Source organism: Bubalus kerabau, chromosome 16 (assembly GCF_029407905.1).
Source record: "Bubalus kerabau isolate K-KA32 ecotype Philippines breed swamp buffalo chromosome 16, PCC_UOA_SB_1v2, whole genome shotgun sequence".
In the NCBI taxonomy this organism is placed as follows: Eukaryota; Metazoa; Chordata; class Mammalia; order Artiodactyla; family Bovidae; genus Bubalus; species Bubalus kerabau.
The window spans coordinates 65,859,070-65,882,188 of record NC_073639.1 but is presented as its reverse complement, the minus strand read 5'-3'; the positions used below and the strand labels follow the sequence as shown (position 1 = coordinate 65,882,188).

The 23,119-nt window shown below is 44.3% G+C and overlaps 1 long non-coding RNA gene across 1 annotated transcript; it reads right to left on the bottom strand.

Moving 5' to 3' along the window:
* Nucleotides 1-7,774: 7,774 nt before the first annotated feature.
* Nucleotides 7,775-11,659, bottom strand: LOC129630172 (uncharacterized). Its single transcript, XR_008703576.1, has 3 exons — nucleotides 11,268-11,659; nucleotides 8,544-8,709; nucleotides 7,775-7,904 (listed from the first exon to the last, which is right to left on the bottom strand). It is a non-coding gene; the product is annotated as an uncharacterized LOC129630172 (long non-coding RNA).
* Nucleotides 11,660-23,119: the final 11,460 nt, after the last annotated feature.

Genomic DNA, 23,119 nt, shown 5'->3' with positions numbered 1-23,119 from the left:
AAGACTTCACCGTCAGTGCAAGGGGCTTGAGTTCGACCCCTGGTCAGGGAACTAGGGTCCCACAGGCTGTGGGGTGCAGTCAAAAATCCCACAAGCTGCATGGTGCAGCAAAAAAAAAAAAGGAAAGCAGTTAGCTGTACTTGGGATAAGCACTACTGAAGATGCAGGGCAGTAAGACAAGCAGGAAAAATGGGAATTAGTGAATTTCAAACGGTATGGGAGTTGTGAAGAGGAACTGAGGGTATCTGTCAAGCGAATTTTCACGAGAGGGGGACCTCTGCTGGGTTTTCATAGCATGGTACTTTGGTGTGTAGTGACTGAACAGCAACAACTTTGGTGTGTACCCTCTGGGGTTTCAGAAAAGTATACACTGCTGGCCTGGAAACTCTCGTTCCCCTTCAGCCTGCCAGAGATCCTGAGTTGTACATTAGATATTAGTTGCTCGCTTGTGTCTGACTGTTTGCAACCCCTTGGATTGTAGCCCACCAGGCTCCTCTGTCCATAGAATTTTCCAGGCATGAATACTGGAGTGGGTTGCCATTTCCTTCTCCAAAGGATTTTCCGGACCCAGGGATCAAACCCAGGTCTCCTGCATCACAGGTGGATTCTTTACCGTCTAAGCCACCAAGGAATTTCTGTACATTAGACGGCAACAGCAATATCTTTGACTTGTCATGAAAGAACTTTCTAGTTCTATAGTTCCTACACATAAGAAAAGTCCCTAAGAGAATGTGTAGATTAAAGGGCAAAGCAGGAATCCCCATAACCAGTTAATTGTGAATGGAGCGCTAAGGGTTTATTTAGCTGCTTGTTGTGTTAGTTACTCAGTTGTGTCCGACTGTTTTCAACCCAATGGCCTGGGCTGTAGCCTGCCAGGCTTGATCATCTTGTAAATGAAAAGCTTTTGAAGAAAGCACCTAGTTATTGGATCATGTGCATGCTTTTGTATCCACCCATTTGCTTTGACTGATTCTTCACCAGCTGAGCTACCAGGGAGGTCCATACAAGAAGCAGTTGAAAAAAAAGGGAGGGTATGGTCCCTGGAGTAAATGGTTTTATTGCAGGTGCTGTTTTTTTCCCCCTAGGAACTAAGTGAACTTCCAAACACTGAATTTGAGCCAAGAAGAGTGATTTGCTTTTTTATCAATAGCCACAGTTAGTGAGCTGATAGTCTTATCATTTCAGGTTAGATGATTTAAATCTCCAAATAGCATCCTGATATAAAACACAGCTACTCAAACAAGAGTTTATAAGAAAGAATCTTATAAACATTTTTATGGACAAAAAAATTCATGTGTTACTCAGACTTGTCTCTATCTGATAAGACTGTAGAGTGTTTTGGGTACAAACTCTCTTCCATTCAGCAAAAATTAAATCCCTGCTAGAGACTAGATACTGGGGAATAGATGAATAAAAGTTCCTGTTTTGACATGTTCAGTGTAGTCAAGGAGACAGATCTATATACAGGTAGTAATTTGATTGGATTAGACAATAAACATATTAACTGAATGGTTACATAGAGGAGTAAATTATAGGGGAGTTAGAGTTCAATGTTGGGGGTCCCTTAAGCTTATTCTTGACCATGGGGGAGCCTCTCTGTGTGTTTGTGTGCGTATGTACAGAGAAAGAGGGGAAGTGTGTGTGTGTGTGTGTGTGTGTGTGTGTAGAGAAATAGGAAAACTGTCCTTTCATTTTCTTGTGGGTTCAGTTAAGGTCAGTTTCTTTGCTTCTCTTTCTAGAAATGAACATGCAAGGCAAATAGCTATTTCCCTTCTTCTCTTTCAACTCTGCTCTATTCATCTTTGAACAAAGGAGAATAATTCTGTTCGTCATGATCTGTACCAATGGCGGTTCTAGGACTTTTCTGGACACATTGTGCAACAAAACATAGTACAGATTTTATCAGCGTCTTTATCCTCTATCCATGCATCTGTTAACCACATTTTTAAGCATTCTGTTCTTGGTGAAATATAAAGTCACTATTTGGATAATCTAGGCTAGTTTTGTTAGGGCTTCCTAGTATAATTTAGAGTATAACTGTGGTTTGGAATGAGCCATTTCATTCTGAATGTAATCACTGTTGAGACCACATTTTTCAAGGGAAAAATCAAGTTCACGTCCTAAGGCAAAGGATTTTTTTTCCTACATTGTAAATGTTTTCATATAAATTCACAGTTACATTGCAATTTAGTTTTACAATTAATAAATGTTCCTTTATTTATTAATTCAGGACTACCCTAGAGAATGTATGTATGTAGGCCTCTGAGTTTTAACAGCTTGGCAGAATATATCTTCCAAGTGCTGGTATTTTCTTTTTTTTTTTGGCTGTGCGGCTTCTGGGATCTAGTTCCCCAACCAGAGATCCAACCTGGGCCCTTGGCAGTGAAAGCTCAGAATCCTAGCCACTGGTTGTCATTCAATCACTCAGTTGTGTCTGACTCTTTGTGACCCCGTGGAATGCAGCACACCAGGCTTCCCCGTCCTTCACGGTCTCCCGGAGTTTGCTCAAACTCATGTTCATTGGTCCATTGAGTTGATGATGCCATCAACCATCTGGTCACCAGGGAATTCCCAAGTAGTGGTATTTGAATGTGATCTCATGATTCATGAGTTCTTGTGTGTCTGTCTTTAGTTTGTTTAAAAAATTTTTTTTAAATTGTGAAATATGAATAACAAAATTAAACGTTTATACCACTTTTAAGTGTATGGTATGAGGAATTCACATCATTGTGCAACATTAACCACGGTATTTCCAGAAATGTATCACCACTGAAATTCTGGACCCATTAACCAATATGTCTGTTTTTAAAAAATTTCCCTCCCTTAGGCTTAAAAAATTGTGTTTGTTTTTGAATACATAATAAATTCACTTAGAACAAAGCATAAAATATTCAAAAGAGCATTTTTTGTTGTTCAGTTGCTGTCGTGTCTGACTCTTTGCGAACCCATGGACTGCAGCATGCCAGGCTTCCCTGCCCTTCACTGTCTCCCAGAGTTTGCTCAAACTCATGTCCACTGAGTTGGTGATGCCATCCAACCATCTCATCCTCTGTCACCTCCTTCTCCTCCTGCCCTCAATCTTTCCCAGCATCAGGAGCTTTTCTAATGACTTGGCTCTTTGCATCAGGTGGCCAAAGTATTGGAACTTCAGCTTTAGCATCAGTCAAAAGAGCATACAGTGGGAAATCTCTTCACACCTATCTCCTGTGAACAGTGTTTCTCATTATCCCCAAGGACTGAGAGCAACTTTGAACATATGTCCCACTGTAAGTGCTGGTTCCAAGAGTTTACATTTGTTACTTGGATATGGTGTTGGAAAAGACTCTTGAGAGTCCCTTGGACTGTGAGGAGATCAAACCAATCAATCTTAAAGGAAATCAGTCCTGACTATTCATCAGAAGGACTGATGCTGAAGCTGAAGCTCCAAAACTTTGGCCATATGATGCGAAGAGCCGACTCATTGGGAAAGACCCTGATGCTGGGAAAAACTGAGGGCAGGAGGAGAAGGGGACGACAGAGGATGAAATGGTTGGATGGCATCACCAGCTCCATGGAATGGGTTTGAGTAAGCTCCGGGAGTTGGTGATGGACAGGGAAGCCTGGTGTGCTGCAGTCCATGGGTTTGCAAAGAGTTGGAAACGACTGAGCGATGGAACAACAGCAACAACAAAGTGCTGGTTCCAAGAGTTTGCATTTGTTTCTTGGATGTAGAATGCTGAAATGTCCCCCAGCGTGGCTGACACTAGTTAGAGCCTGACCAGCCTCTTTCCCCTCGTATCGTTACCTTGTGGTCAAACACGAGCCCTCATCCCTCTGATAGATGAACAGTGATGGTTCAATGTAACTTAATCTGCTTCTCTCAAGCATCTTTTCAAATGCTTTGTGTATCCCTTTCTGTGAATTCTTTATGTCACTTGCCTTTTTGTTTTTTTCTTTCCTTTTCAGTTCTGGATCTGTCCTGTTTTGAGTTTAGGACTGCTGCTGCTGCTGCTAAGTCGCTTCAGTCATGTCCGACTCTGCTCGACCCCATAGACGGCAGCCCACCAGCCTCCTCCGTCCCTGGGATTCTCCAGGCAAGAACACTGGAGTGGGTTGCCACCTCCTTCTCCAGTGCATGAAAGTGAAAAGAGAAAGTGAAGTCGCTCAGTTGTGTCTGACTCTTAGCGACCCCATGGACTGCAGCCTACCAGGCCCCTCCATCCATGGGATTTTCCAGGCAAGAGTACTGGAGTGGGATGCCATTGCCTTCTCCGGAGTTTAGGACTAAAGATATTCAATTCTCTCTGACTGGCTGACTTGTCTGGAATTACTGAATCACCAATCAATTTTTGTAAATGCTCTTTAGGTGCATATGGAATATACCTGTCTGTGCATTGTGGTTTGGGCCTTGCTGTGATTGTCATTCTCAGTTTTTTCCTTCCTCAGGATGAAGGAAAGCATTCTTGGCATTGCCAGGATGCTGAAGCTCTCTACCAGCTACCATGTAAGACCAGTCTTAATTATCCTGGCTAGTGAGTTTAGAGAAGAAGGCAATGGCAACCCACTCCAGTACTCTTGCCTGGCAAATCCCATGGATGGAGGAGCCTGGTAGGCTGCAGTCCATGGGGTTGCACAGAGTCGGACATGACTGAAGCGACTTAGCAGCAGCAGCAGCAGTGAGTTTAGAATTTCTTCAGGTTTTCTTTCAGATTCAAAAGCAGCAAGCAGTATGCATTCATGCATCCATTCAACCCCTTTTTAATGAGTATGGTGAACCGTAGGCTAGCTACTATGAGGGATACAAAACATCTTGACCCCTGTCTTAAAAGACTTGATGCCCCATTTAGGGAAAGGAGACACACACAGGCTAAATAAAAGATAGAAAATAAAGCAGCTATGGAAAGACGATCAGAGATGATTTAAAAAACTGAAAGGTACCCTCCCGTGGCAAAGCAGGGTACTCTCCCCTATCTGTTTTGCTCACCACCATGTACCTGTGCCTAGCATGGTACCTGGGTGGCTCAGTAGTTATGGATGAATGGCTCATCTCCATTTTACAGATGAGTAAACAGGTCTGGTCTTCCCCAGTGGCTCAGCGGTAAAGAATCTGTGTACAATGCAGGAGAAGCAGGAGACTCGGGTTTGATCCCGGGGTCAGGAAGATCTGGAGGAGGAAATGGCAACCCACTTCAGTATTCTTGCCTGGGAAATTCCATGGACAGAGACTGGTGGGCTACAGTCCCTGGGGTAACACAGAGTCGGATACGACTGAGACAACTTAGCATGCATGCAAACTGAGATTCAGGGACACAAACTGACTTATCTGAGGCTCTACTCACTCAGTAAGTGGGGAATTAGGGTCTGTTGAGCCTAGGAGCGCAGGAGAGGCAGGACTCAGGTGGAGGCAGCCTCACTCTGATTCCTGGGGCAGCTGTGAACTCTAAACAGTCACGCCCAGCCCCTGTGGAAGCCCCTTGAAGCTCTGGGCCAGCACTCAGCATCTCCTCCACTGGTGCAGGCCCCAGCATCACCACCGCTCTGTTGTTTCAAGCAGAAATGTTGGGATCATCTGTGACCACGCCAGTGCCTGTCCATCCTTCCGGCCAGTTCTATTCACTCTCCTAAAGTATATCTAGCCCTGGTCTGTTGCGTCTATTACTGCCATCCGAAGGTCAAGGAGACAGGTAGTGGTGTTCCTGGAAGTTAAGAAAAGGTAGTGTCTCAGGCCCTCCTTCACCCTTACTGAGTCAGAAAAGTGAAAGTGTTAATCGCTCAGTTGTGTGTGACTCTTATTTGACTGTAGCCCACCATGCTTCTCTGCCCATGGGATTTCCCAGACAAGAACACTGGAGTGGGTAGCCATTTCCTTCTCCAGGGGATCTTCCTGACCCAGGAATTGAACCCGAGTCTCCTGCATCTTTACTGTCTGAACCACCAGGGGTTGAATCACAAACTGTATTTTTTTTTTTTTAAACAAGATTACCAGGGGCTGTGTGGGCGCATTTGAAATGAGCTGCATTGGAGAGAAAGGTCGTTGGAAATTAGACCCCGTGCTTGGTTCAGTTCACATCTGCAGATGGGGATTTGGGAATCACTTGACATCACAAGAGTACCCACGAAGAATAAGAAAAATCCAAAGACTGAATCTCAAAGAACAAGACAAGCGTCATCCCATAAGGCCTCAGAAACAGCTTTAGATATTCTTAGACATCGCACCTACCAAAACCGAGTTTGTGAAATCCCAAGCATATGTTAAATCCATCTAACTATGGGAAGAGAAGGGGAAAAAAATGTAGAGGAAGCAAACTCTAAAATTAAAGTCTGTTTGGGAGGTGACAGATGTCTGGGTCCTGATAGATTTCTCGGCTTGTAAGAAGTAGTTTTTTTCATCTTCATTCATACATGTTTGACGGTTGCTTCCCCTTTTACCGTTATATTTTTTCTCATACGAAAATCAATTTCCTTCTTTCTAAAGGGTGGATTCTCTCAAGTGTTACCTTGTATGAAGGCTTTAGAAAATGTCTAACAAAGGTTTGAGTTATGGACAGAAAAGATTCCTAAGCTTCCGCCATACAAATAAGCTTCTAGCAGTGCCCCACTGTGAATTGATTTATTGTGTTCAATATGTTCTCCACCTTTGAAAATGGACTAAGATCCTTGTTTGTGTGTGTATGCTTAGTCATGTCCGACTCTTTGTGACCCCATTAACTGTAGCCCACCAGGCTCCCTTGTCCGTGCAATTTTCCAGGCAAGAATGCTGGAGTGGGTTGCCATTCCCTTCTCCAGGGGATCTTTCCAACCCAGGGATCGAACCCATATGTCTTGTTGTAGCCATGCATTCTGGGAAACAAACTCACTCAGAAGGATGATGCAGTTAGTGGAGTGCAGTTTATTACACCGGCGGGCCCAAGGCGGAGTCTCCTCTTAGCCAAGGACCCTGACCAGTTTTTCTGAAAACCTTATATACCCTAAGTGTACGTGCCCAAACCCACCTCCCCAAATTCTCTGAAACTAGTCTGAACAAAGGAAAAGAAAGATACAATCAAAGTTAACCTGTGATTCATATGTCTTAAGCCTAGGTAGTTAACAGTGGACAATTATCAATAGGCCTGGGGTCATACCCCAATAAGCATGATAGAATTTATGATTCTATTCAGTTACACAGATAATTAGGGTATTCTTTTAGGCAACAGAGAGTCTAGGTACAAGCCCTGGGGCTCTTCCATCCAGGGGGCCTCATTTTCTGGTTCGTATGTCGTTTCCATAGATACTGGGCATAGAGCTTAAAGTCCACAGTCTGCCCCAAGATGGAGTCCTGCTTTCAAGATGGAGCCTGTTCTGTCTCTTTCCTCCTTCATTCCCCCATCTTGATGCTCTTATCTCATAGTATGAGCATCATTCATAGGGATATATTGCACCCTGACTCTCCGACCTCCAATTGGGAGAATGACACCAACCTTTGGGTTACAAAGTTCATAATACATTGTAAAATAAAGGGTCCACAAAGCAGAACTATCAAGGCAACTATAACAATGGTAAATATAGTTTTCCACCCGTCACCCTTCACCCAAGATAGGACTGAAGTCCAAAAAGGAAGATTATCATCAGACATAACTTTTCCCTGACCTTTCATGTCATCTAGGGTGGCTGATATAATCAGGAATATATACACAACATTCAACTTTAATTATAGCACAGGTCCCTCTTTGTACTGAAACTAAGGTTAGTCTCAAGATGATACCAGCAAGTCCTTGTAGCAGCAGTTGATCGTAGAGCTTCATCTCTGTTTCTTCTTTAAGACGATCTTGGTTTCACAGGGATCAGTGGGGTCCTTTTGTGTAGTCCACTCGGCGTCCTCCGGGTCTCGTGGTATGCTCTCTTCACCCTCATGTGGTGGATCCAGGGAGTGACATCTGCAACTTTAACTGCATTCAGGCTGGTTAGAGCAACAGTATATGGATCCTTCCAATGTGGGGCCAAGGAGTCCTGTTTCCCATCCTTGATCACACCTGATCCCTGGGCACAAATTCGTGAATCTGTTCCCCAACGGGGAATGGCACACTTTCTTGTACAAACTTAGTTACCTGGTTTATTACCTTACCCAGTTGTTCCATCTGCTGTGAAATCTCATCTCCCCTTACCTGAGGCAAATTTGTTGACACCTGTTTTATTATGGGAGGGGGCCTCGCATGCACAGTTTTGTATGGAGAAGAGCCACGGGACTGTGGGGTCATCCTGAGTGAGCAGAGTCATCGGAAACAAGTCCACCCAGGAACAGTCAGTCTCTAAGATCCACTTGGAGAGTGACTCTTTAAGTGTCCAGTTGGTTCCTTCCTCCATCCCAGAGCTCTGGGGCCTATATGCTTTATGTAATTTCCACTAGATGTTTAAAGTTTTGCTTACTTGTTATACTAAATCAGCTACAAAAGCCGGGCCATTGTCCGATCCAATGCTGGTAGGAGATCCAAATCTGGGAACTATCTCCCTGAGCGGGCACCAGGCTACTTCTGATGCTGTTTCAGTCCGGGTAGGAAAAGCTTCTACACATCCGAGAATGTACATACCATGACTGGCAGGTAATGGTAGTGTCAGTGAGGTTTCATTTCAGTGAAGTCCGCTTCCAGGTGTTCAAAGGGCAGCGTGCCTTTTAGCTGAATCCCTGGAGGTTTCTGTCCATGCCGAGAGGCAGCATTGACCTGTGAGCAGGCAGTACAGTTCTGAGATTCTGTCCTGCATTAGGGAAGAGAGGCGGGGAACCAAGAAATATTTTCAAATTAGCTCTTCCAGTTTATCATGGCCTAGATGGGTTGCTGGAGAAGGCAATGGCACCCCACTCCAGTACTCTTTCCTGGAAAATCCCATGGACAGAGGAGCCTGGTAGGCTGCAGTCCATGGGGCCGCTAAGAGTCAGACACGACTGAGAGACTTCACTTTCTCTTTTCACTTTCATGCACTGGAGAAGGAGGTGGCAACCCACTCCAGTGTTCTTGCCTGGAGAATCCCAGGGACAGGGGAGCCTGGTGGGCTGCCGTCTCTGGGGTCGCACAGAGTCGGACACGACTGAAGTGACTTAGCAGCAGCAGCAGCAGCAGATGGGTTGCTTGGTGTGTTTGGCTTACCAGAGTGGGTGCCAACTCCTCTGGTACCAATAATTTGCCACCTGGCAATTCCCACCATCCCTTTTCAGTCTTGATGTCCCCTTCTGCTTTGGCTAGTTGGTTTGGGCTTCATTGTATTTTGGAGAGTCTAGCGTTAGCTCAGGTAGCTCCGCCAATATGAGAGCTTTAATAGGGGCCTCACTTGTCACCCCCAAGCCCTCAGCTGCTTGTTTAGTGGTCTTATCTGCCAGTCTGTTCCCTGACCCCGGGGGGTATCCTCTTTTTGACGTCCTCGGCAGTGTATGACTGTAACCCTTTCTGGTTCCCAGGCAGCGTCTAATAGGGACTTACTTTCTTCCTTATTTTTAATATCTTTTCCACTAGCTGTCAAAGGCCCTTCTCCTTATACAGAGCCCTGTAGTGTGGCAAAAGCATACCTGGAGTCTGTGTCTATGTTTGTCTTCTTACCTTTTGACAGCTGGAGGGCCTGGATTAGAGCATATAGTTCAGCCTGTTGAGAGGACCAGTGTGCTGGCAGAGAGCTAGCCTCAGCAATGGTTTCTTCCATGACGACTACATATCCCGACAGTCATTGTTCTTGTCTCACCAGGCTGGTGCCCTTGGTGTACAGGACACAATCTGGGTCTGGGATTGGCTGGTCTCTCAAGTCAGGTCTGCTGGCATATTTCCTCGCAATCATGTGAGGGCCCACCTTCTCCCACAGGAAGGAGAGTGGCCGGATTCAGGGCCTGACAAGGCTCAGTAGTAACATGGGGGTTCTCACATAAGAGTCCCTGGTATTGAGTAATCCGGGATGTTGACAGCCATTTATGGGGGTCCCCTCGCAGGAGAGTGTTGACCTCATGTGGGACTTTTACGAACAAATCTTGGCCCAAAGCCAGCTTGGCTGCCTCCCGGACCAGTAAGGCAACTGCAGCAACTGCCCATAAGCATCCCAGCCACCCAGGGGCAGCACTGTCCAGCTGATTAGAGATAAGCCACGGGTCTGTCCCATGTCCCCATAGTCTGGGGCATCACTCCCATAGCCACCTTGTCTTTTTCAGTCACATGAAGAGTAAACGGCTTAGCAAGGTCTGGCAGGCCCAAGGCGGGTGCTGACGTCATTGTACCGGGTTTGAGTTCTATTTCCAGTGGGACTTGTTTTGCAAGCCTGGGGCGGTGGGTGGAGGGGGGGTTGTCTTCTGCCCAGACCTCAGGGAATTGTTGAGTTAACTCTATCTCTTGACTGTTTAGCCCATCCGGTTTCCCTTCCGGGAGATTGTGCAACCTCCATTCATCTTGAGGGGTTACCGAGAGGAAGAGTAAATAGGTGGCTGAGCCCACTCGAACAGTGGGCCTTTCGTGGGGGGAAAGGTCACTTGTGCCCCCAATTTAAACAGCAAGTCTCTTCCTAACAAAGGTACTGGGCATTCAGGGATGTATAAAAATTCCTGAGTCACTTGGTGCCCCCCCATCTGACATTTTCGGGGTAGGCTTGAGACACAAAGGCTGCATTTATCACCATCTGAGACCCAGCAGCCTCTGGCTGGGTCTATTGGCGTATGAAGTCTATAGGCCTCGCACAGACTTTCACAGAACTCAGAGGGTGATTCACTTTCCCTTTGAATCACTTTGGAGGGGTTTGTGATACTCATAGCTTTTCAGGCCCCCCTCTTGAGACCTTGTAAAATAGCCGCCCAGTATCTCTCGAGGTGGCCCCTCCCTTCCTCTGTGTTACAGTCCCCACTGGGCCTCTCATCAGGGTGGCTAATTCTGCCCATCGCTGTGGGTTTGCAGTACCCTCAGGTGCCATTGCTCTTAAGCATTTTCTGGCCTCAGTTAGGATCCTGTGTCTCTCCTCAGTGCTGAAGAGGGAGACGAGTAGTTGGATTAAGTCATCCCATGCAGGGCAATGGGTTTGAAAAATAGCCTGCATTAGCCTAATCATGGATTGTGGCTCCCCCGAGTAGGGTGGAGCGTGTCTCTGCCAGTTTAATATATCTGTAGAGGAAGATGGCTGGTAATAATAGGCTACAGGGGGCTGATGGTAGAGCCCCATGCGTCCTGAACCGGAGGCTGTTGTAGCTCTCTGAGGGGCATCTGTAGTGGGGTTCTTTCCCCCTGTTCCTTGGCGGAGCGCAGCCTCTGTCTAATTGCTGTGTTTTCTTCCCCCTTCCTAACAGTACTCACCAGGAGAGGTGGATACAATCTAGGAGGTCCAGCTGAGGTGGAATTCTGGGGGCATTGACCAGAGGTCTCCATTGCTGGGATTGGAGCCTGCCGAAACGGCGGCTCTACGAACTCCGGGAGAGCTGGTGGAAGAGCAGAGGCTGCTGCAGGAGCTTCACCTGGCCCTGGATTGGGCATTAAGGCGGCCTCCGGTCCTGGTGTAGCACTGGGAGGCAGGTGCGTCATTATTCAGTATGGGGGAGGGGTCAGGTCATCCCCGTCCAAATCCTGTAGAATTTCCTTTTTTATCATCAGTCAATTTTTGTGCCATTAATATTTTTCCCTTTCTCTTCTGGATACAGAACCTTGTCCAAGTAGGAGGGTCTTAAGCTAACCCTAGCCATGAGTCAATATACGGATATTGATCCAGGTGTCTTGGCTCTCCTGTGACTACTGTATAGACGGCTTCCACTATTTTTAAGTTCATGGTGTTCTCTGGTGGCCATCCTACTCCCATAGGGGGCCATTCAACCTCACAGAGTATGTGGAGGCAGTTAGGCTTCATCTTCACCCCATCAGTTCAGTTCAATTCAGTCGCTCAGTCGTGTCCGACTCTTTGCGACCCCATGAATCACAGCACGCCAGGCCTCCCTGTCCATCACCAACTCCTGGAGTTCACTCAGACTCACGTCCATTGAGTCAGTGATGCCATCCAGCCATCTCATCCTCTGTTGTCCCCTTCTCCTCCTGCCCCCCATCCCTCCCAGCATCAGAGTCTTTTCCAATGAGTCAACTCTTTGCATGAGGTGGACAAAGTACTGGAGTTTCAGCTTTAGCATCATTCCTTCCAAAGAAATCCCAGGACTGATCTCCTTAAAATGGACTGGTTGGATCTCCTTGCAGTCCAAGGGACTCTCAAGAGTCTTCTCCAGCACCACAGTTCAAAAGCATCAATTCTTCGGCACTCAGCCTTCTTCACAGTCCAACTCTCACATCCATACATGACCACAGGAAAAACCATAGCCTTGACTAGACGGACCTTTGTTGGCAAAGTAATGTCTCTGCTTTTGAATATGCTATCTAGGTTGGTCATAACTTTCCTTCCAAGGAGTAAGCGTCTTTTAATTTCATGGCTGCAACAACACTTAAATTGCCATTCTGCCTCCTTCCTAATTGGGGTGAGAAGAACCTTACCTGCCATATCCCAGAGGGAGAAGGGGGATCAGCATGTCTTCACCTGATGGTCAGCACAGCCGAACCAGAACATCACATGATGCAAGACTGTTTCTCCCTTAACTTTTAAAGTCCATTCTGCCTTGGTGGGCTTGATCAGGTGTGGATGAAAATACAGATGGGTTAAATATCCCATGTCCCAGGCTGTCTCCGGAAAAGCCAATTCGTACTCACTTACGTATCCCCCGCACCCCATTCCAGTACTCTTGCTTGGAAAATCTCATGGATGGAGGAGCCTGGTGGGCTGCAGTCCATGGGGTCGCTAAGAGTCGGACACGACTGAACGACTTCACTTTCACTTTCACTTTCATGCATTGGAGAAGGAAATGGCAACCCACTCCAGTGTTCTTGCCTGGAGAATCCCAGGGACGGAGGAGCCTGGTGGGCTGCCGTCTCTGGGGTGGCACAGAATCAGACATGACTGAAGAGATTAGCAGCAGCATGTATCCCCCTCCTTCTAGCCTGACAATTCCGAGGGGGTCAAGAATTTCATAGCAGATAGGACACCTCCTTGGGTTGGGCAGAATACGAACACAGAAAAACCAAGTTTCTTCTCCTAAAAATCCCCTGACAACTGCTTGGTAATAATTTTCCCCAAGACAGTGTGGACACCACCTCGTAAATGACCTTCACAAATTTCCTTCCTAAGCCCTAACACACTCATCAACCTGTGTACCAAGTAATCGTTGCCACCTGCCTATTCCAGGCTCCCGTGGGTCTGTGCCCCTTCTAATCCCTCCCAGGGGGGTGATCAGGCCCCCTCTTCCACCCTACTGCGTGGGTTCCTCCTCAACTGAGCGCTCAGTTCCCCTGCTGCTGTCCACTACCTGCTAACGTGAAAGGTCCAGGCATTGAGAAGCAGAATCCTTCCAGAAGGACGAGGCACCTTCCCCCTCTAGAAGATTCGAGCTGCAAGGCCTCGGAGTAGTCCCAAATGGGACTCGTCTCCTCAAAGTGAGGACTTTCCTGGCCAATGCACCAAATGTTGTAGCCATGCGTTCTGAGAAACAAACTGCACTCCACTATCTGCATTGTCCTCCTGAGTGAGTTTGTTTCCCAGAACGCGTGGCTACAACACTCTTACATCACCTGCTTGTCAGGCAGATTTTTTACCTCTAGTGCCACCTTGGAAGCCCCAAGATCCTCGGTGGAGACACATAAGTCCTCTCTTTATTTTTTATATTTTGAACGCACTGTGAGCCATGCAGGATCTTAGTTCCCCAACCAGGGATCAAACCCATGCCCCCTGCAGTGGAGATGTGGAGTCACCAACAAGTAAGTCTGAATTCCTCTCACGAGATATAAGAATAAACCATCAAGTTTCTGCTAAGGGGAAGTTAAAATATATGTTTTGGTACAAGGTGTTAATTATGTTGGAGTTTTAGACTCCAGGAGGAGATGGAACATTCTGTGCTAGGCGTGTTAATTTAGTGGGAAAAATCAGGGCTTTGAAATCCTACAATCTTGATCTTGTTTCCTGGTTTTGTCACTTACTGGCTATAAGAGCTTAGACAAGTCAGTTCAGGCCTTTGATCCACAGATTCCTCTTTGGGAAATCTACCTTGTTGTGAAGGATTGTTGAGAAGTTTAATGGTGGTGGATAACTCGGCACATAGTACGTGCTCAATAAACATCTATGTTTTTCCTACAGGACTTGGAAATATCTTGCAGACCCTTGACATAGCTTGTTTCTGTGTTATATGAATTTACTAGCTAATGGCACATAGCAGGGAGGATATGAATGAAATTCATGGGTTGCTTTAGAGTTTACATAGCCCTTCCAAAAGGTAATGGTTGAGCAAATACCTTTTACTTTATTACAATCAACAAGTGGGAAATTGCTTCAATTTGGGAAGCGTGATCTGAAAGAGCTGAGAATGGGGATGAGCTGACGGTAAAGACTGAGTCATAAATTTTGCTCATGTGACTCTGGGAAGTAATTTAAGCTTTCAGAACCTCATGGAAAATGGGGTGATGATCACACTGCCTGTGCAGATAAAATGAGCTAACAGAATACACAAGAATGATTCTTTGTAGGAGCAAAGCAATAATAGATCCCTCAAATGTCCCTCTGCAGAAGAATGGATGGGATCAGTTGTGGTGTTTTCCATACACTGACTCATGTGTGATACAGCAAAGGGAAGGAGTGGATCCTGTCAATATAAATGAATCCTTCACACAAAGGGACAAGGAAATCTTGGGAGAAGATGAACACAGTGAGATCATTTATTCTGCTTGCCCAGCCACATGCAAAAACAAATAATCATGTTTAGAGAAGAAAATTGTTCATAGTCAAACTCTAAAGGAAAATACAGGAACCCCCACTCTCTGGTAGTTGTTGTTTCTACATTAGGAAGAGATGAGGCTGGATAAGAGAGAGGGGCCAGTGGGCTTCCCATGGCTTCCACGATGCTTATTGGGGCTGTTTATTCACATTATTAGTTTTTATGTCTTATCATCTATTTACATTATAAGAGCATAAGTTCCATATAATTTTAGATTTTGTGACATTTTATAAGGTATTTGCATTATAAGATGATATATTTCATGTTTTTATGGATTTTATAACATTTTGTAATATGTTCATATTCTAAGATTATATGTTCCGTATATTCTTTTGAACATTTGAAATATTTCAGGATGAAACATGAAAAAGATGATGCTAATAAATGTGACCAGCACCTCGTGAGTAGTGCACTGCTCAAGTCGGCTTGTGTAACAGTCAGTAGTTGCTGTTTGTTGGCTGATTTCCAGGTGTAGGCACTGTGCCAAGGCTTGCCCTGCATTCTCTGACTACCTCCACACAACCACACACCCTGTAGCTGCAATGTTTATTCTTCACCACACCACAACTGCCTTCTCAGATGATAACTTGTGGCAGAGATTATCTATATGAGCTTTGGTGATTTCTTTCTTTTCCTTTTTAAAAAACATTTTAGCTGTACCACAGAACATGTGGAATCTTAGTTCCCCAGCCAGGGATCAAACCCATGCCCCTGCAGTGGAGATGCGGAGTCTCAACCACTGAGCTGCCAGGGAAGTCTCTGTAGCTGCAGTCACCTTCACTTGTCAGATGAATAAATCGAGACAGTTAACCAAATCACATTGTCTGAGAATTTACTAAGTGCCAGGTGCTTCTGTTAAACTTGTCTTATCCTACTTCATCTTTTGGTGACCCTAGGAAATCAACTGAAAATACAACTGTTGACCAGAGGTCAGCGAAATTTTTTTTTATAAAGGGTCAGAGAGTGAATATTTTATGCTTTGTGGGCCAGACTGTCACTATCATGACTCTGCTGTTGGGACACAACAGAGATAATGTGTACCTAGATGATGGGGCTGTGTGCCAATAAAACTTTATTGATGGACATTGAGGTTTGAATTTCATTTAATTTCCATATATCACAATTTTTTTTTCCTTTGGATTTTTTCCAAGCATTTTAGAATGTAAAGTTTTTCTTCACTCACGAGTTACTAAAAAGCAGGCCGGGGGTTGGATGTGACCTGTGGGCTGCAGTTTGCAAAAAGGGACTGTCGACCATCAGTTCCATGAGGGCAGGAAACTGCCTGACCGTGTTCAGCATTGCATACTCGGCACACCATTACGTGCCCACCGTACATCCGACGAACGTGAGTGTTACATGCTGCTATTTCAGAAGTCAGATGGTGGTGATATTTTCTCTCCACTTTGGGCAGCCATCTTGGTTTTCAGGGGGCACTGTGAATAATGCTCTCTGTCTTAGGCAAACCAGGAGGCCTGGTAACATTGCCAGTCAGGGAGGTGACTCTTCACCACAGTGGCGGCAGGACACTGGCTGTGTGCTGTACGTGTGAGCGTTGAAAGAAGTTACTGATTTTCCCCCACAATTTATAACTTGGGAAATTTCAAGAGTGCAAAAGAAATGCAAGAATAATGGATTAGTGCAATGAACACTTACATAATTGTTACCTTGATAGCACCATTTTTGACAGGTGCCACATTTATGTCATCTCTGTCTACCTACCTCTCTACCTATCTACCTACCTACCTACCTACCTACCTGTCTTTATCTACCTATTTTATCTATCTACCCATCTATCTTATTTGTCTACCCACTTAATCTACCTATCTTTATCTGTCTACCTATCTTATCTATCTATCTACATTGTATACCTGCCTATCTATCTTCTTATTGTTGTTGTTCAGTCGCTAACTCGTGAACCCTTGGACTGCAACACACCAGGCTTCCCTGTCCTTCACCATCTCCCAAAGTTTGTTCAAACTCATATCCTTTGAGTCGGTGATGCCATCCAACCATCTTATCCTCTGTCACCCCCTTCTCCTCCTGCCCTCAATCTTTCCCAGCATCAGGGTCTTTTTCAGTGAGTCAGCTAAAACTTTGGGCAAACTATTGGAGCTTCAGCTTCAGCATCAGTCCTACCTACCCTACCTATCTTTCTACCTACCTATCTTATCTACCCACCTACCTATCTATTTACCCACCTACCTATATACTTTCTTTGTCTATCAATATCATTATTTTTCCTTAGACTCAAGTACAGACAGCATGACACTTCATCCTTTAATATTGCAGGGTGCAAATCCTAAAAGCATTCTCTTCCTTCATAATTATGATGCTGTGTTCACACTCGAGAAATTTAACATTGACACATCACTGTCTAATATATAGTCAATATTTTTACTTCCCCATTGTCTCCCAAATGTCTTGCTTTTTTGGGAACCAGGATCCAATCAGAGATCACACATGCCATTTAGTAGTCCTTTTGATTCAGTCTCCCAGCATTTAGAGCAGTTCCCTTCTCTCTTTCTTTTATGACATTGGTGTTCGAGAAGCACAGGCCGTTTGTCTTGTACAAAGTCCATCGATCTGAATTTGTTTGATTGTTTCTTATGATTAGATTGGGGTTAAACATTTTTTGGCAAAAACACAGTGTGGGCACTGTTGTGTCCTTCTTGGTGTGTCCCATCAGGAGGCATGAGGTGTCATTTGTCCTGTTATTGATGATGTTAACCTTGATCACGTGGCCAAGGTGATATTGTCTAATTTCTCCCCTGTACAGGAATCATTCCCCTTCATGATGAACATCTGCCATTTTTTAATTCAAGGGAAATATTCAGGAGAAATCACTCAGGAGTGTAAACAGGAAAAGACAAACAGGTTCAAGGGGTCCTGTCTGGCAGACAGTTCGCCCAGCTTCCAGGTTCTTGCAAGCCTTAGGGGTGACTGGATGTAACTGGTGCATACCTCCTGGTCCCTTACTTCGTGCCAATATATATGCAGAGCAGCGCTCTTGCCCAGCAACTGTGGATTTATTGATTGTGTTAGCTCTCCACGATTCGGTGGTTTGGGCGGGCTGCTGGGGGTGGCAAATCTTGCCTTGGTTGTTGCATTAGTTTTCATTTCATGTAGCTACTAAGATAGAGCACATGGCCGGCCTCTCCTCCTCTCTGTGGCCTTTCCAAGGGCAGCTGTTTGGATACATGCCACCATGTTCCAGGCCACCTTCTCTCCCCTGATGATTACAATAGTCCCCGAATTGTCCCTCCAAAATCTGCCTTCCGAGTCCATTCTCCTTCAAACAACCCCAGTGAATTTCTCAAAATTCAAATCAGATCGTTAACCCTCTCCTTCTTAAAACTTTGCCTATTGTCTTTACTTATTATTATTATTATTTTGCCTATTGACTTTAGAATAAATATCTAAATACATACTCTGGTCTACCCTCGATGGTCTGACCCTTACCTTTCTCTCAGAACTTATTTTCTTCCACTCTTGCCTGCCCCTGGTCTCTGCACCCCAGCCACAATGATTTTCTTTCTGTTTCACAAAAATAAATATTTCCTTTCTGTTTCTGTCTCAGGGCCTTTGTATATGCCTCAGTGTTCTACCTGAGATATTCTGCTTTCATTCTCACACTAAGGTAACTACTTGTGTTGTATGCTCACTAGAGATGGCTCCAATTTCAGGTATGGCTGGATCCAGAGGCTTTAGTAAAGTTACTAGGGATTTATCTCTTGATTAAGTGTTGGCTTTATTTAGGCTGTTTCTTTCCTCATGGGGGCAAGGTGGCTGCCAATACATCCAGACCTATGTCACACTCCCTCAACAAATTCTATGTAAAGAGATTACCTCTTTATTAATAGTTCTGATAAAAATTGTGGGGTTGGTAATTGGATCACCACAGCTTACATGCCCATTCCTGAGTGAATCCTTATAGCCAGAGGGATGGAATACACACACACGTTGTAAGGCCTGGGTCATTGGAAGGAGTGTGCGTTGGCATTTCCCAAGCCTCATGGATTAAGAGTGGGGGATGGTCCTCAAAAGAAAACAGGGTGCCATTACCAGAAGAAGGGGTATGGGTGCTGGGTAGCAAAATAATAGTGCTTATTACTGACTGTCAGAAAGATTTAAACCCATTTTTTCCCCCGGAATATAATAAGCATTGTATAAATAAAAGCAAAAATAAATAATAAAAGGAGAGTTAGTAAGATTTGGCATGCTATGTGGATGGATATGATGGAGATAAGGTGCTTAGAGGCCTCAAGTCTGGAGTCCTGGTTCCTAGGAGGATGGCCAACCTTCAACTAAGAATAATGTGGGGAAGGGCTGAGTGGGTGGGTGGAGGAGCAGCTAGTTTTCTCTGTTAGAGGTCCTCTGTGTGTGTGTGTGTGTGTGTGTGTGTAAGAGATGTAAGTGGCCGTCATTAGAGACCATTAGTTGTTTTTTAATTGAAGTATACTTGATTTACAATGTTGCACTAAGTTCTGCTGTACAGCAAAGTCATTCAGTTATACACATATATACATTCTTGTTTTATATTCTTTTCCATTATGGTTTATCCCAGGAAATTTGATATATCAATAGTTCCCTTTGGTATACAGTAGGACTTGGTTGTTTATCCGTTTTAAACTTAGTAGTTTGCATTTATTAATCCCAAACTCCCAGTCTACTCCCCTCCCTCTCCTCCTTCCCCCTTGGCAACCGCAAGTCCGTTCTCTACATAGAGACCATTAGTTTCAATTACTTATTTTTTAAGGTGAAGAACCCAAGCCCTGAACGAGGTAAAATAATTGGTCTACCTCCCACGGCGACAAACTCTATCTCCTGGTTTCATCCCCCCAAACCTGACATTTTTATTTTTTATTTTATTCCTTACTTTCCTTTTGTGTTGAGGGATGTGCATTTGCATTTATTTTGAAAACCAAAGAAGAATATCACAGGCGTTTTCAGTGGCCAAAAAATTGCATTTCCTGAGGCTAACTGCAACACTGATTGCAATCCGCCTGTGTGTTCAAAAGCCCTGAGAGGGCTGCTAAAATCTTCACTTTTATAGCTGTCTTTTTCATAAAGGCAGTTTGGAGAAGATGAAAATATTCAAAGCTTCTGCAAGTCATTTTGTGTCATGGCCATTGACTGCTTCTCAAGTTTTTATGGAATTTTATTAAACATTTCTTTTACATTTCAGGTCTTTCCAGCTCTGGTGCCTGAAAATATAAACCAACTGAACAGAGCTGAACTGGGGCTCTTGGTTATCCTTGTCTAGAAGAGATGTTAGGAATTCTGATGTCCAAAGAATTTCCAGCTTGGCTGAGAATGACATCTGTATTAAATTGCCTGTGCCCTTGGGCAGGCCAACGCTGGGACCTCTGTTTGCCCCTATCCTGGAGGGTAAAACCAGAGTGGACTATAGTGTATGATATAAATTTTAGTTGATACAAGGATGGAGCTTTAAGTATCATCTGGTTAAAGTGTTTTTTGTTCAATTCTCTCTTTTTTTGGGCTGCACCAAGAGGCTTGCGGGTTAGTTCCCCAACCAGGAGTCAAATCCAGGGCCTCTGCAGTGGAAGCTCTGAATCCTAAGCACTGGACTGCTGGGGAATTCCTTTCCTTGCTCAATTCCATTTGTCTTTTCCATGAAGAAAAATGCACTTGTTGCTAATGATATTTTAATACCTGCATTGGCTAATATATCTTTCTGACAAAGAAAATTTAATAACATTGCCTTTTTAAAAATTTTATCTTTTTAAGTTGAGGGATAGTTGACTTACAATATTATATAAACTTCAGGTACAACATAGTGATTCACAATTTTTAAAGGCTATACTCCACTTATAGTTATTGTAAAACAAATGGCTATATTCCCTGTTAGTGAGTTAGTAAAGTCTCTCAGTCATGTCCGATTTTTTGAGACCCCATGGACTGTAGCCTACCAGGCTCCTCCGTTCATGGAATTTTCCAGGCAAAAGCACTGGAGTGGGTTGCCATTTCCTTCTCCAGGGGATCTTCCAGACCCAGAGATCAAACCCAGATCTCCCGCATTGCAGATAGATGCTTTACCATCTGAGCCACCAGGGAGGCATATTCCCTGTACTGTATGATATACCCTCATAGCTTATTTATTTTATACATAGTAGTTTGTACTCTTAATCCTCTACCCCTATATTGCTCCTCCTCTTCCCTCTTCTCACTGATGATTAGTTTGTTCTCGATATCTCTGAGTTTATTTCTTTTTTGTTATATCACTAGTTTGTTGTATTTTTTAGATTCCACATGTAAGTGATATCATACAGTATCTCTCTTTCTTTATCTGATTTATTTTACTGAGCACAATACCATTCAAGTCTGTCCCTGGCATAATTTCATTCTTTTTTATGGAAAAATTTCATTTTTTTTTTTTTTTACCACATCTTCTTTATCCATTCATCTGTTGATGGGCACTTGGATTGCTTCCAAATCTTGGCTATAGCAAATAATGCTGTTATGAACATTGGTATACATGTATTTTTTGAATGAGTATTTTTATTTTCTTCAGATATATATCCATAAAAAAACATTGTTTTTATTTTCTATTTGTGTTTTTCCCTTCTCTTCTCTCTGTGTAGCCAGTGAAAACTAGTTTTCCATTTATTTATAATCCAGCAACCACCACTACCAACACCAACATAGTGCTTACTAATTCCAGGAACTTTTCTCAAGATTTTACACGCATAATTCATTCCCTTCTCTTACAAGACAGGATATTATTTTTATCCCCACTTTAGAAATGAGAAAATAAAATCACAGAGAGGTTGATGCACTTGCCCAAGCTCACACAGCTAGTACATACCAGAAGGGGGATTTGAACCCAGGAATTCTGCCTTCAGAGCCTGTGCCCTTAACCATCCTATTTTGCTGATGCATGACATAATGTTTCCTTTTTAAAATAGATTTACCAAAAAACAAGAACAAAAAAAGGAGGTGAGAGTTAATGTAAAGAAAAATATTAAACAGATAATAAAGCATGCATGACAAGGGTACAGCAAAATTGTGACCATGGCTTTGAATCACTGAAACTTAGGAAATGCTGAACACTCTAGAAACCTAGAATTCCATAAAAAAGGAAAATGCCTGCATCAGGGAAGACGCCAGATGGGGGCTCCTGAGTGTATTCTAAGCCATAGCTCTGGTAGCTCACAAAATTGCTTGTCTAAAATGAGAAATGTCTTCCTTTCGTAGTCATAGAGCCTGGTGACTTCCACTAAGGGCGTCAGGCATGCCGGACTCCTTCAATCTGACCTTGCTAGAGGCTGAGGTTAGCGTCCTTTGGTGGAGGTGCTGACTGCCCCCAGAAGGACCACCATGTGACAGGTGTTTTAATGTACTGTCTGTGGGGTGTGTCAACTGACCTTCAGCCAAAGTAATTAATGGGCTTTTTGCACAGTACAGTCATCTCACGGCCCCTTGGGCAGCAGAGATGGGATGGAGGAGCCTGCACACAGCACCAGAGATGGCTGCGGGCGGCTCTGCTTGCCTTGCTGACATCGCTTCTCCCTCTACTTTGCAGACAAACCCTAGCACTAACCCTAACCCCAGTTCTAACCCTAACCCTTACCTTACTCTAACTCTTAACTAACCTCAACCCCAATCCTCTGCTTCTCCCCTTTATCCACCTCATTCATCCATTCATTCCCCCTCCGGATTTACTAAGGTATAACTGGTATTGCATACATTTAAGGTCTCCACTGTGAAGACCTCCTATGTGTCTGTTAGTTGCTCAGTTGCATCTGACTCTTTTTGACCCTGTGGACTGCAGCCCACCAGGCTCCTCTGTCCATGGAATTCTCCAGGTAAGAATACTGGAGTAGGTAGCCATTCCCTTCTCCAGGGGATCTTCTCGACCCAGGTATCTAATCTGGGTCTCCTGCACTGCAGGCAGATTCTTTACCATCCGAGCCACTAGGGAAGCTACTAGGGAATATACATATATATTATGAAATGATGACCACAATCAAGTTAATTAATGCATTCATCACCTCACACAGTTACCATTTTCATCCACTCAATTATTCAAATACTCGTTCATTTATTTTTTTTTAATCCGTATTTATTGAGCACCTATTGTATCAGCTAGGGTTCCAGCGGGAAAGAGAAGGCACACTTCAACTGGATAATTGAGGAGAGTTTGGTAAAAAAAAGACTATAGCTGTATAGTTATATAGTTATGTAACTGTGATCCAGTATAAAGATATGGTTGAGAACAAGGGGACTACAGGGCATACTGAGGTGTTAGGGCTGGCAGAGAGAGAATCATTACCACCTCCAGGGCAAAGGGAAGGAGCGGGGTTGGAGGCAGGGTGGGGTGGGGGGTGGAGAAGG